Source organism: Carassius gibelio, chromosome B16 (genome assembly GCF_023724105.1).
Source record: "Carassius gibelio isolate Cgi1373 ecotype wild population from Czech Republic chromosome B16, carGib1.2-hapl.c, whole genome shotgun sequence".
Lineage (NCBI taxonomy): Eukaryota > Metazoa > Chordata > Actinopteri > Cypriniformes > Cyprinidae > Carassius > Carassius gibelio.
Window position 1 is genome coordinate 30854247 of NC_068411.1, and position 11861 is coordinate 30866107.

Sequence of the window (11861 nt, forward strand, 5' to 3'; positions counted from 1 at the left end):
ATTTTCTTTCTTTGTCGCCCTTCCCCCACTTGATTTCAATCCATGCCCTTGGAAAACCATTCCTGGAGGATTTGCAAGTGTGTGTGCCAGAAATCAGAGATCATGGAAGGACACTGCCTTTATTAAGAGCCCAAAGAGTGTGTGTGTGTGTGTGTGAGAGAGAGAGAGTGAGAGAGAGAGAGTGAAAGAGCAAATCGAGCAGCTCAGAAACACACCGTCCCACTGCAAACCCAACAAACTACATCCACTGAAGGCTGGACAATAAATAGATATTCATCAACAATATTGATATAAACTTGAGAGATATTTAGCCTGAATATATACAGTAAAAAAACTTTTTATTTTTCTCAAATGATATGGCATTAGGTCCATAACTCTGAGTATCGTAAAAAATAATAAATTTTTACTTGTATGTCCATGTAAAATGTCAAAGCACATATATTTGCTCAGTAACATCTCGTCTCGACAGACAGTCTACTTAATATTCCCTTTAACTCTCAAACTAATTCATTAAATCTTGAAGCAGAGAAACGTGCTCAACCCGCTCAAAAGACCTTCTTCACTTCTGGCTCATTTTATACATTTATCATTTACTGTTTCAAAAATGCATTAAACAGTTGCATAAACCTCTAATTGATTATTATTATAATTATATAATATTTTTTTCTTTTTATATAATATAAATATTATATAATAATAAATAAAACAAATAAAAGCTAAAAATATTCAATAATTCTGAATTAATTGAATAATATTCCAAATAATAATTATTTATTAAAAATGATGAAGCATATTTCTATTACTATTGTTGTTTTAGCATTTTTGTTTAGTAATCTTAGCATTTATTAATATTTTGAACTTGTGTTCTTTCAACGCTTTTGTTATATTTTCATATTTTCATCTTACATTGTAAGTTTAAGTCATGTTTAATGTGCTTTTGTCCTTTTTTATCAAACAGATATTTTTTGTTTAGCTTCAATGTATTTCTATTTAAGTTTTAGTCATTGAATAATTTCAGTACTTTTAATTATTCAATTTAGCCGCCAAGGCAAAGTTTATTTGTTTGTTTTCTTGTATTTTATTTTTAAGTTTTTCATCTAAAATGTATATTTATAATTCAAAAAAAAAAAAAAAAAAAAAAAAATATATATATATATATATATATATATATATATATATATAGTTTTAGTTTTTAATAACAATTAAACTGACATGTAGAAAATCCCTTTTGTACCAGGAAATCTTAAGGAAACATGTTTGAAAACCATCATTTTTGCAATTGCATGTGGCAAAAGTGAGACAGAAATGACACACTAAAACTTAAAGATGTTAAAGTTGATCAAGCTGCTGTTTAGACTGCAATTAATATTTGTCAAGTATATGTAATCAGTTCTTTGGAACCCCCCCCCCCCCCCCCAAAACATCCATTTACAACCCTGCAAGAAGAGAAAGTGAATCTGAGCGGTGTTGAAGAGCGTCTCTGACTGATTTAACAAACACAATGAGGAGAAGGGCTCCTATAGTCCTCCGCCAGCAGACGGGCCCCTTCTGTGACCTCTGACCCCTGCCGACACGGGCCTCGTCACATCTCAAAGCGTGTAATTATGTGAGTCAGACCGCCATTAAACGGCACACACACACAAACACACTGCGCTGACGTTTTAATACGGCTGTGAGTGTTTGCACATCTCAGAAAAGATTTCCAATCGCTTTAATGAACACACTTGGATTACTTTCCATTTTCTTAAAAGTGCAAATTTAATTACCAGTGAGGATTTAAAGTGCACTGAAAAGTTTCCAGTCATTAAATGCGCAGGAATGCTGTGTTTGGGCCAGGACGCGACTCCAGCACGTCAGCGCTGTTCATTTTCATTTTAATGACCTCCTCCATCGCTGCTATGAAAGTCAATAAAGTGCTCCTCACTAGTGACAGCTTTATAGTGAAGGCAGTGGATTAAACCTTTCAACTAAACAGCTTGTTAAAATCAAGTTCTGCTCAGTAAGAGTCACCAAACACAGTCAAAAAAAATCAGTTTTACAAACTCGATTGTCATTGGCCATGTAGACAAAAAGTCCCGCCCCAAACTCACGTGATTGGTCGAGTCACAAGTTGACATGGCAGTGTCTCTGACTTGAAATCAAATCAACATTCTTTTTGTCCAGGAATGAAAAGACTGTTAAAATGTAATGTTTAAAATATGAATGATTTTTTTCCCCCTTTGAACATTAAAAATTTGAACTGTCAAATGTAACAAATTCAAAAACTAATAAAAATGTGAAATTTTGCCTTGGCCCTTAGTTACTAAACTAAAGAAAAAGAATCTAAAGATGAAATAAAGTTAAATAAACAAAAATGAGAAATGTTGCATAATGTTGAAGTACCAAAATGACTAACACTAAAATAAAATTACATTTAAAAAAATAAAATATAAACATAATATAAACATAAAAAAATCTAATACAAAATTAAAAAAGAACATAATATTACTAAAACTTAATCCATTTAAAACATCAAATGAAGTAAAATGAAATAAAATATAAATATTATGTGAAAAAATTAAACTTGCTTTAAACATTATTATTACAGTTCATCGCGGTCGATAAGTTAAAAACAGTCTTTAGCAAAATAAAATATAAATATTATTGAATTATTACTTGAAGCATAAATATTATAAACTAAAACTGAAGTTAAAAATAAATTGGCATAAGAAAAAAAGAAATAAAATGGCAAAAAAAGAAAAAACGAAATGGTAAATGGCACACAACATTACTAAAACTAAAATGAAAACTGAAAGCAGAAAAATAAAAGCTTAAAAAAGGATTTATAGAATACTATCATTAAAAACAGTTTGTTTTAAGCCATCTTGAACTTAAAATGGGTTCCCTTGGCAAAAGAAAATGGAAAAAATGCTTGCATCCCTTTTGTTCAACATTTAAGCAGAAATACAGCAACACACACAACTCTCGGCTCTGCAGAAACTCTAAAAATAATTTTCACATGACATCTACAAATATTTAAGTCTGTTCCTTACACAAATATTACATTAGATTATAGAGCACTGATATGATCTTTCTGGAGCTTTAGAGTATAAATCACTGTCAATTTTCATCCTAAACAGCAACACAGACATTCTTCAAAACATCTTTTGACAGGAAGACTAAATGATGATGTGCATCTGTGTGCGGCTCAGTGCACCATGGGAAAGTTGTTTTAGCTCTGTGCTCATGGCTTAAGTGTGTGGCCTGACTGAAGAACATATCTGTCCATATTATACTCCAACATCACTACACCTAAAATATATTTTTTTGCATAAGGAAATCCTGTTTTTTGCATTGCAACATTTTTATGACAAGCTATGAATTCTAGGGTTTTCATTGACTGACACAGAGCTGAAATGAAATAAAATAAAAGTATAAGTATAATAAAAAGGACAAAAGCACAAAAAAAGAAAAAAGAAAGAAAAGTCAAAACATGAAATACTATGAGTAAAAAACTGTTAGATTGACAATGATGATTTGAATGGCTAGTAAGGCTGAATAAGGAAAGTATTTTAACCTACAGCATTAGAGACACATGGACATTATAAAAGCTCTCGCTGTGAGACTGTGAAAACAGCTGAAAGCTTCTGCAGGGAAACACAATCATTTTTTCCATGCCCAACACTACAGCTGCCCATAGATCTATAAAAGATTGCAGATTAAAGTCTGGGAAATTCCCACTGACGTAGAGGACGGAGTGACGGAGGAATATAAAGATCCATCCATCAGGAGTCCTGCTGACAATACAGTCTCCTCACAGCAGATCTTCATAATCTCCACAAATCAGTCAGACTATAGAGCCAGAGAGACTCTCAGCACACACGAAACACTACATCTGCTGCTGGAACACCACGAGCAGAGCTCCATACTGAGAAAAAGCTGGAAACACAATGTTGGGGTGATTTCAGTGCACTGCTATGTGGTTGCTAGGGTTTTACTTGTGTTTGCATGGTTTCCAGGGTGTTGTTATGAAGTTGCTAGTGCGATTGGGTGATTTCTGGGGTGTTGCTATGCGATTACTAGTGTGTTTGGGTGATTTCTGGGGTGTTGCTATGCGATTACTAGTGTGTTTGGGTGTTTTCCGGGTGTTGCTATGCGATTACTAGTGCGTTTGGGTGGTTTCCGGGGTGTTGCTATGCGATTACTAGTGTGTTTGGGTGGTTTCCGGGGTGTTGCTATGCGATTACTTGTGTGTTTGGGTGTTTTCCGGGGTGTTGCTATGCGATTACTAGTGCGTTTGGGTGGTTTCCAGGGTGTTGCTATGCGATTACTAGTGCGTTTGGGTGTTTTCCTGGGTGTTGCTATGCGATTACTAGTGCGTTTGGGTGTTTTCCGGGGTGTTGCTATGCGATTACTAGTGTGTTTGGGTGTTTTCCGGGGTGTTGCTATGCGATTACTAGTGCGTTTGGGTGGTTTCCTGGGTGTTGCTATGCGATTACTAGTGTGTTTGGGTGTTTTCCGGGGTGTTGCTATGCGATTACTAGTGTGTTTGGGTGTTTTCCTGGGTGCTGCTATGCGATTACTAGTGCGTTTGGGTGTTTTCCTGGGTGCTGCTATGCGATTACTAGTGTGTTTGGGTGTTTTCCGGGGTGCTGCTATGCGATTACTAGTGTGTTTGGGTGTTTTCCGGGGTGTTGCTATGCGATTACTAGTGTGTTTGGGTGTTTTCCGGGGTGCTGCTATGCGATTACTAGTGTGTTTGGGTGTTTTCCGGGGTGTTGCTATGCGATTACTAGTGCGTTTGGGTGGTTTCCAGGGTGTTACTATGCATTTGCCAGTGTGTTTTGGTGGTTTCCAGGGTGTTGCTATGCAGTTGCCAGTGTGTTTAGGTGGTTTCCAGGGTGTTGCTATGCGGTTGTCAAACTGATTTCTCTTAAACAACACAAATTTCTCTTAAAGAAATAATTCAGCTCCAAAAGGGTGAAAAGCATCATAATAGCATCCTAACATAAGACTCATACTCTACATTGGAGGTCTTCTGAAGTCCTATGATGCTTCAAGTGATGAACAGACACAAATGCAAATTCACTGAGGCTCTGAAATCTCATTTGGCACCCAAAATATTCAGCAGCATGTCACACTGAGTTCTGACACATGGTGATGTTTTGCACTCAGTGACATCAAACCAAGATTGATGCATCAACGAGCCATGAATTGAATCTGAATTCAAAGCTTTAGCAGTAAATAAGGTCCATTCGATATGCATTTTACCATGACCTGAGGATGAATAAATAACAGTTCTGTAGTTCTGGGGTGAACTACACCTTTAATATATTTATACATGGATGTGGTTTGGTGAAACACACGCTGAGGTCTTCTGGAGCCACAGCGAGAGCAGGAGGTGATCATTAAAGCTTCTCTGGCAACTCTTAAAAGGGCTTTTCCACAGCGTGAAGTGATCAATAATGAGAACTCGTAACTTATGTATCAAAACCATTAAATGCATATGAAATCTGTGAATATTTGACTCTGGAAATGCATATTCAGTGCCAAAAACAACTGCACTTTATGAGGCTCGAATGCCATTGTGTTTGATTTAGGCTGCAGCTGTTTTGAAATAATAAAGGATCCAATGATTTGACATAGATAATGAATGAGGGCTTGTCAAGCTTTTCCAACCCAGACTTGATAAAATAGAGATGTTTAAAGGGATATTTCAACCAAAAATTAAAGCTCTTTTATCATTCAAGTCTTAAATCGTTCCAAACCTGTATGACTTTCTTTCATCTGCAGACCACAAACAATACTTCAACTGTCGGTTTTATAAAATCAATGGGACCTAAAATGTTCAAGCCCCCAAAAAGACATTCTGAAGATCTGAGATTCATGTTTCTTTACACGTACAAATAATTTTTTAAATATAGAAATATATTAAATATATAAACATATTTGTCTGAAATATATCCATGTGTTTGTATTTATATATACATAATAAATATACACAGTGCACACTTTTGGATGCGATTAATCATTTAACAGCACTAATATATATTAGCCTGAAAAGCTATTTGAACAAATAAACCAGATTTAGCAATATGATCTGAAATATAAAGACTACATGAGTCGTGAAAGACATGTTCGCTCTGTTAACTCAATCGAGTTCTGTACATTCTCTCCAGCCTCTGTTTATCCGTCAGAAACGCCCTTCAGCCACACGGCAAACAAACACGCGGTCGTTCCGGTCAGCCGGACTGAAGCAGATCAATGCGGTGCAGGATCTGACGCTCAGCCCAGCCTCGGGCCTCTCTCCTGGATCAACATCAAACAGCCGGCTGTCAGTCAAACAAAGACAGGCTCCGTCTGACACACAACCCCACGACGACCTGCTGCTTCTTTAACACACACTCCTGCTCTGACTGTGATCGATATATCTGTGCAAGTCTTTCGTAATACAAACCTCTGCAAACGCAGATTTCAAGTGGAGTTTACCACAATATCAGCACGAATCATTTCTTGGTGCAAATGCATTAAAACCTTCTGATTATTGAAAGTATGACGTTCTTTCAATTACATCTGCATTTGCATCTATGTATCTCGGAGATGCTTTCATGCAAAGTGACTTACAATGAATTCAAGTTACACATTTGATTATTTCATGCATGCAGTGAGAATCGAACCTACAACCTTGTAGAAAAAGCATGAAATCGATAACCTAACGTTATAGATTTCAATTCTCATGACTGAAACTATAGTGCATGTTTAACTTATCAGAAAGAGTAGAAGAACAGCGGTCAGTCTGTCTTCCTCTGGGTTTCCGAGATGCATGCTTGTTCTCTGGGCTCTGGAATCTTTTCTCTCAAGCGTATGATTATGGTTTGGCTTAAAACACGGCTGCATGTTTGGGGGCAGTGTGGTGTCACTTCATTAGTGGAAACGACAGACCGTCTGCTGGGGAGGGAAATAGAGAAGCCTGACCGCAAGACACAAAAAAGCGGAGCCAGAGAGAGAGCCAGCATTCGTCTGCTGAGGATCGTTTGGCCGTTAGATGCAACTTAACCAAACAGAATGGAAGGAATGCATGAAAAAGACACGATTAGATCTACAAACCAAAGCAGGAATGCCACTGAAGAGCACTTATTGTGTCCTTAACGGCTGAATTTAGTGAGGAAATTAAGCAGAAGAGAGATTCACATACGACTGAACTAAACAAAGACGTCGCCAAATAAAACCAAAGGTCATTCCATCAACAAGAGAAACAGGTTAGTCAGAGGACATTTGTACTGAGAACAGCTGATATAATAATGATAAAAAACAGCTAACTACTTCAGACTGAGGCTATGCTAACACTGTGCTATCCACATGCTACATTTCAGCTAAAGGATGAATTAATAGATGGAAATTACAGGAAGAAACTGCAGCACTCTGCATAATCAGCCTTTAATTCAACCCTGAGCCACATGTGTGCAGAGCATTCTGGGTTTTGACTAATGGGGCATGAGCTGAGTAAAGACCTGATTTGGACACACACACACACACACACACACACACACACACACACAGATGGTCGCGCAGCAGCTCGATGGATCTGAATCTGTGAGAATCAGCTCTCAGATGCCTGGAAACATCATGATCAAATCATGTTTTGAGTACAGCGATTGCAGTGCATCATGGGAATCGTAGTTTATCCACTCATAAACAATGTCAGGTACATTTATCTTCACCTGCTTTAAATCAGCATGTTGTGGGAAGTTTTAACAGCCTCTAAAGACAAGAATCACTTTTAAGATGTAGCAGAAATAAGTACAAAGTCAGAGTGAGTCTCTAAGAGCTCTGGTGATGAGAATGTAGTTCAGCACCGACCCCATGCTGCACTGGTTTATCGTCAAGTGTATTAATTAACCTATTTTGTGTGTCCTTAACGATGCACACAGTTTAATGAATTAGAGGTCATGAATAAAAATGAGGGAGGGGTTGGAAAAGAGGAAATCTGCTTGAGAAATTGGTTGCATATTTACATATATTTACAATCTGACACACTGTAACGCGTTTGATTTATTCTGCAGCGATGCGGCTTCAGCATTTAGGAGTCCTGCGAAGAATATTCATATTTCAGGCACGATTTCTGCATCTGAAGTCTATTTTCTGTGAGATGCTGATTCGGGATATTTCTGGAGGAGTGTTAATGCCTCTGTAACGAACAGCAGGTTCATATCAGGACCTTACTTTGGCCTGGATGGATGGATGGATGGATAATGGATGGATGGATAAATAGATGGATGGATGGATGGATAGATAATGGATGGATGGATGGATAAATGGATGGATGGTTGGATCGATAGAAGAAAGTATAGATAGATAGATAGATAGATAGATAGATAGATGGATGGTTAGATCGATAGATGGAAGGATGGATGGATAGATGGATAGATAGATCAATAGATGGATGGATGGATGGATGGATGGATAATGGATGGATGGATAGATGGATGGATGGATGGATGGGTGGATGGATAGATAGATAATGTATGGATGGATAAATGGATGGATGGATGGATGGATAGATGGATAAATAGATAATGGATGGATGGATAAATGGATGGATGGATGGATAGATCGATAGATGGATGGATGGATGGATGGATGGATGGATAGATCGATAGATGGATGGATGTTTGATAGATAATGGATGGATGGATAGATAATGGATGGATGGATAAATGGATGGATGGATAGATTGAAGGATGGATGGATGGAAAGATAGATAATGGATGGATGGATGGGTGGATGGATAGATGGATAGATAGATAATGGATGGATGGATGGATAGATCGATAGATGGATGGATGGATAGATCGATAGATGGATGGATAGATGGATGGATGATAGATTAATAGATGGATGGATGGATAGATAATGGATGGATGGATAAATGGATGGATGGATGGTTAGATCGATAGATGGATGGATGTATGGATGGATAGATAATGAATGGATGGATAAATGGATGGATGGATGGTTAGACCGATAGATGGATGGATGTATGGATAGATAGATAATGGATGGATGGATGGATAGATATTGGATGGATGGATAAATGGATGGAAAGATAGATAATGGATGGATGGATAGATGGATGGATGGATGGATGGATAGATCGATGGATGGAAAGATAGATAATGGATGGATGGATAGATGGATAGATGGATGGATGGATGGATGGATGGATAAATAATGGATGGACGGACGGACAGACAGATAAAACAAACAATATATATAATAAATGATAGAATGAACAGAAGAATAGATAGAACTATGGTTCTAAATGATAGAACTAATGGTGGATAGATAGAACAAACAAACAATATATAAAACGATCAACAGAACAGATTTTTGCCCTGTCAATCTAATACAACAGACCAATCAGAGGACACCGTGGGCGGGGCATGCAGCTGAAATGAGTTAAATGTGAGAGCGTGTTTTAATGCTTTCAGCCGACTGGAGTGAGTTACACTTATAAAGTTTGAACCCTGAAGTCCAGATGAGCCTTATAACGCAAACATACACACCTCGAGACCCAACAACTATGCATGAAATCAGTGCACCGCAGTACCAGCACGCTGAGTTGATCCATGACCATCTGTCTGTGTGTTTCACATGTGTTTAAATCACATATGTGCTTTGATTTCACACGCCAGCAGCTTCATTCTCATTCATCACACATCCTCCGGACCCAGAGCCCAGCAGGTCAATATTTCATGTTTCCCAGCATCACACAGCAAAAATAAGATCAGAATCTGAAGAGCAGATCAATTATTCACATCAGACGGCGAAACAAATTGAGCAGCGGTCAGTCAGTGAGAGAGAAGACAGCTTTACACGGGTCAGAAGAGGGAATCACAGAAAGTGCAAATATTGGTTCTGTAAGTGAGGAGATTCCTGCGTTTAATTGCATCCCTCCACCGCTGGCATTATGCAAATGATGCTCTGGTGGGCGGAGCCACAGCCTTTGATAAATCAAGCGTGCTGTGAGTGAATGCTAGGAAAAGCACACATTTATTCCCTGCACAATGCCAAGCAAACTGTTAATTAAAGATTATCCAGCCGCATGAATAATGCATTCATTCCTTCAGAATCTCACTCTCAGTGTTCATCAGGAGAGACAAAAACCCCAAAGAGCTGATATCTGCGGCGAGGAAAGCCTTCGATTAAAACAATCGGTGAGCGGCGTTTGTGCTGCACTGCTGGTGCACCATTACTGACAATAACACAACTAAACCAGAGCGAACAGAGTCGAAGCAGCCAGACGCCCGCAGTCAATCTCACACGCATAACTGTATTTGCATCATATTTTGAGGAGAAATGTTCTGAACATGATTTGTGAGAGTAACTGTCCATTCAGTGTCTGTAAAGCTCAAGATCAGCATGAATAATCAGATATACTGTATGACATCATTCTTCTGATGTGTTGATGTCAAAATGAATGAGTAAACATACGTTATCATTTGTTTAACAGTGAGTTTGAGTTACACAAGTAGATCAACATGTTATATTTGACAACTTTTTTCGCCATATAAAAACAGCTGACAGTGATATTCAGTGATGCAAACTAACTTTTCTGTCAAACCATTTTTAATTTAAAATATAGGCTCCTCAAGCAATTCATAGTTAAAATAAAAATGTACCATACATTTTCAAGGTTAAGAGTGAATGTGAGCATATTTTAAGATAAAAATATTTGTAAATAGTTTAAAATGATTCTACTCTAACGGTTTTCGTTATTTTTCTTCATTTGCTCGATCAACTATTCCCTTACTTTATTATTGAATACATTTTAGCAAATTAAAATGTTGGTAAAATAATTATATAAATGAATATGCAAGACTTTAGGGTAGAATTTTAACTTAAAATATGTAATATTAAATATTAAACTATTTATATTGTATTAATTTTTTTTTCTTAAAATTTTATCTTCCATCTCAATATCACTACATTGTGGGATTTCATTATCTTCAGAGGATGAATGGGATGCTTCCTTAGAATTTGGCAAAAGTAAGGTGTCTAATATAGCAGCATAATTTAATTTCTTGAAGCCTTGACATGAGGAGCTCTACAAAGAGAACTCGACATGCTGTCTATGTAGGGAGCTCACTAGGTATTGGAACAGAGCAACACTGCAGTATTTTTAGACGCTGAGGTGAAGAATGGAGGTGAATAATCTCTAAACCTCTGGATTCAGTCTAATGGATTCCGGCCGACCCATTCAGCCTCATGAAGAGAGACTAATGTGCTTTAAATACAGTCTGTATTCACACAATAACTGTGTGTGTGTGTGTGTGTGTCAGGAACGCTCTGAGAGTCTCACGGCGCAGCTGTCAGAAAGCGTTTTCTCCGTCTCCTTTACCTTCCTGTCCTGCGTGATCCTGATAAAGAAACTCCCTGAGCGAGAGTGAAGCTGATCCCACTGCGCCACTAAAAACCCACCGCAGCACACACACACAAAACACACTTCACACAACACAGCATTCATATAAAACACACACAGACCTCAATATCATCATCAACAGATGAACGCCTGCCGTTTATACTGGACTGGAGCAGATAGAGCTAGGACTGATTTATGTTATTTTACATGTAAAGAAGACAGACAGATAGATAGAATGACAGTTATTTAGACAGAGTGATAGAATGAATGAACAAACAACAGACGAGATCAAACAAACCATAGATAGATAGAACAGAATAAATGAACATTATAGAGAACAAAAGAACAAACGATAGATGGTAGACAGAACCAGAACAGATACATGTCAGACTGGGTTTTCATGCACTACACACACACACACACACACACACTTTGAGGGGTGAAAGTGTGTGTGTGTATC

The 11861-nt window shown here is 37.7% G+C and overlaps 1 protein-coding gene across 2 annotated transcripts in view; it reads right to left on the bottom strand.

Moving 5' to 3' along the window:
- Positions 1 to 11861, bottom strand: part of LOC127975272 (cyclin-dependent kinase 14) — a 158872-nt gene that overhangs the window by 5717 nt on the left and 141294 nt on the right. The gene's annotated exons all lie outside the window — the stretch shown is intronic.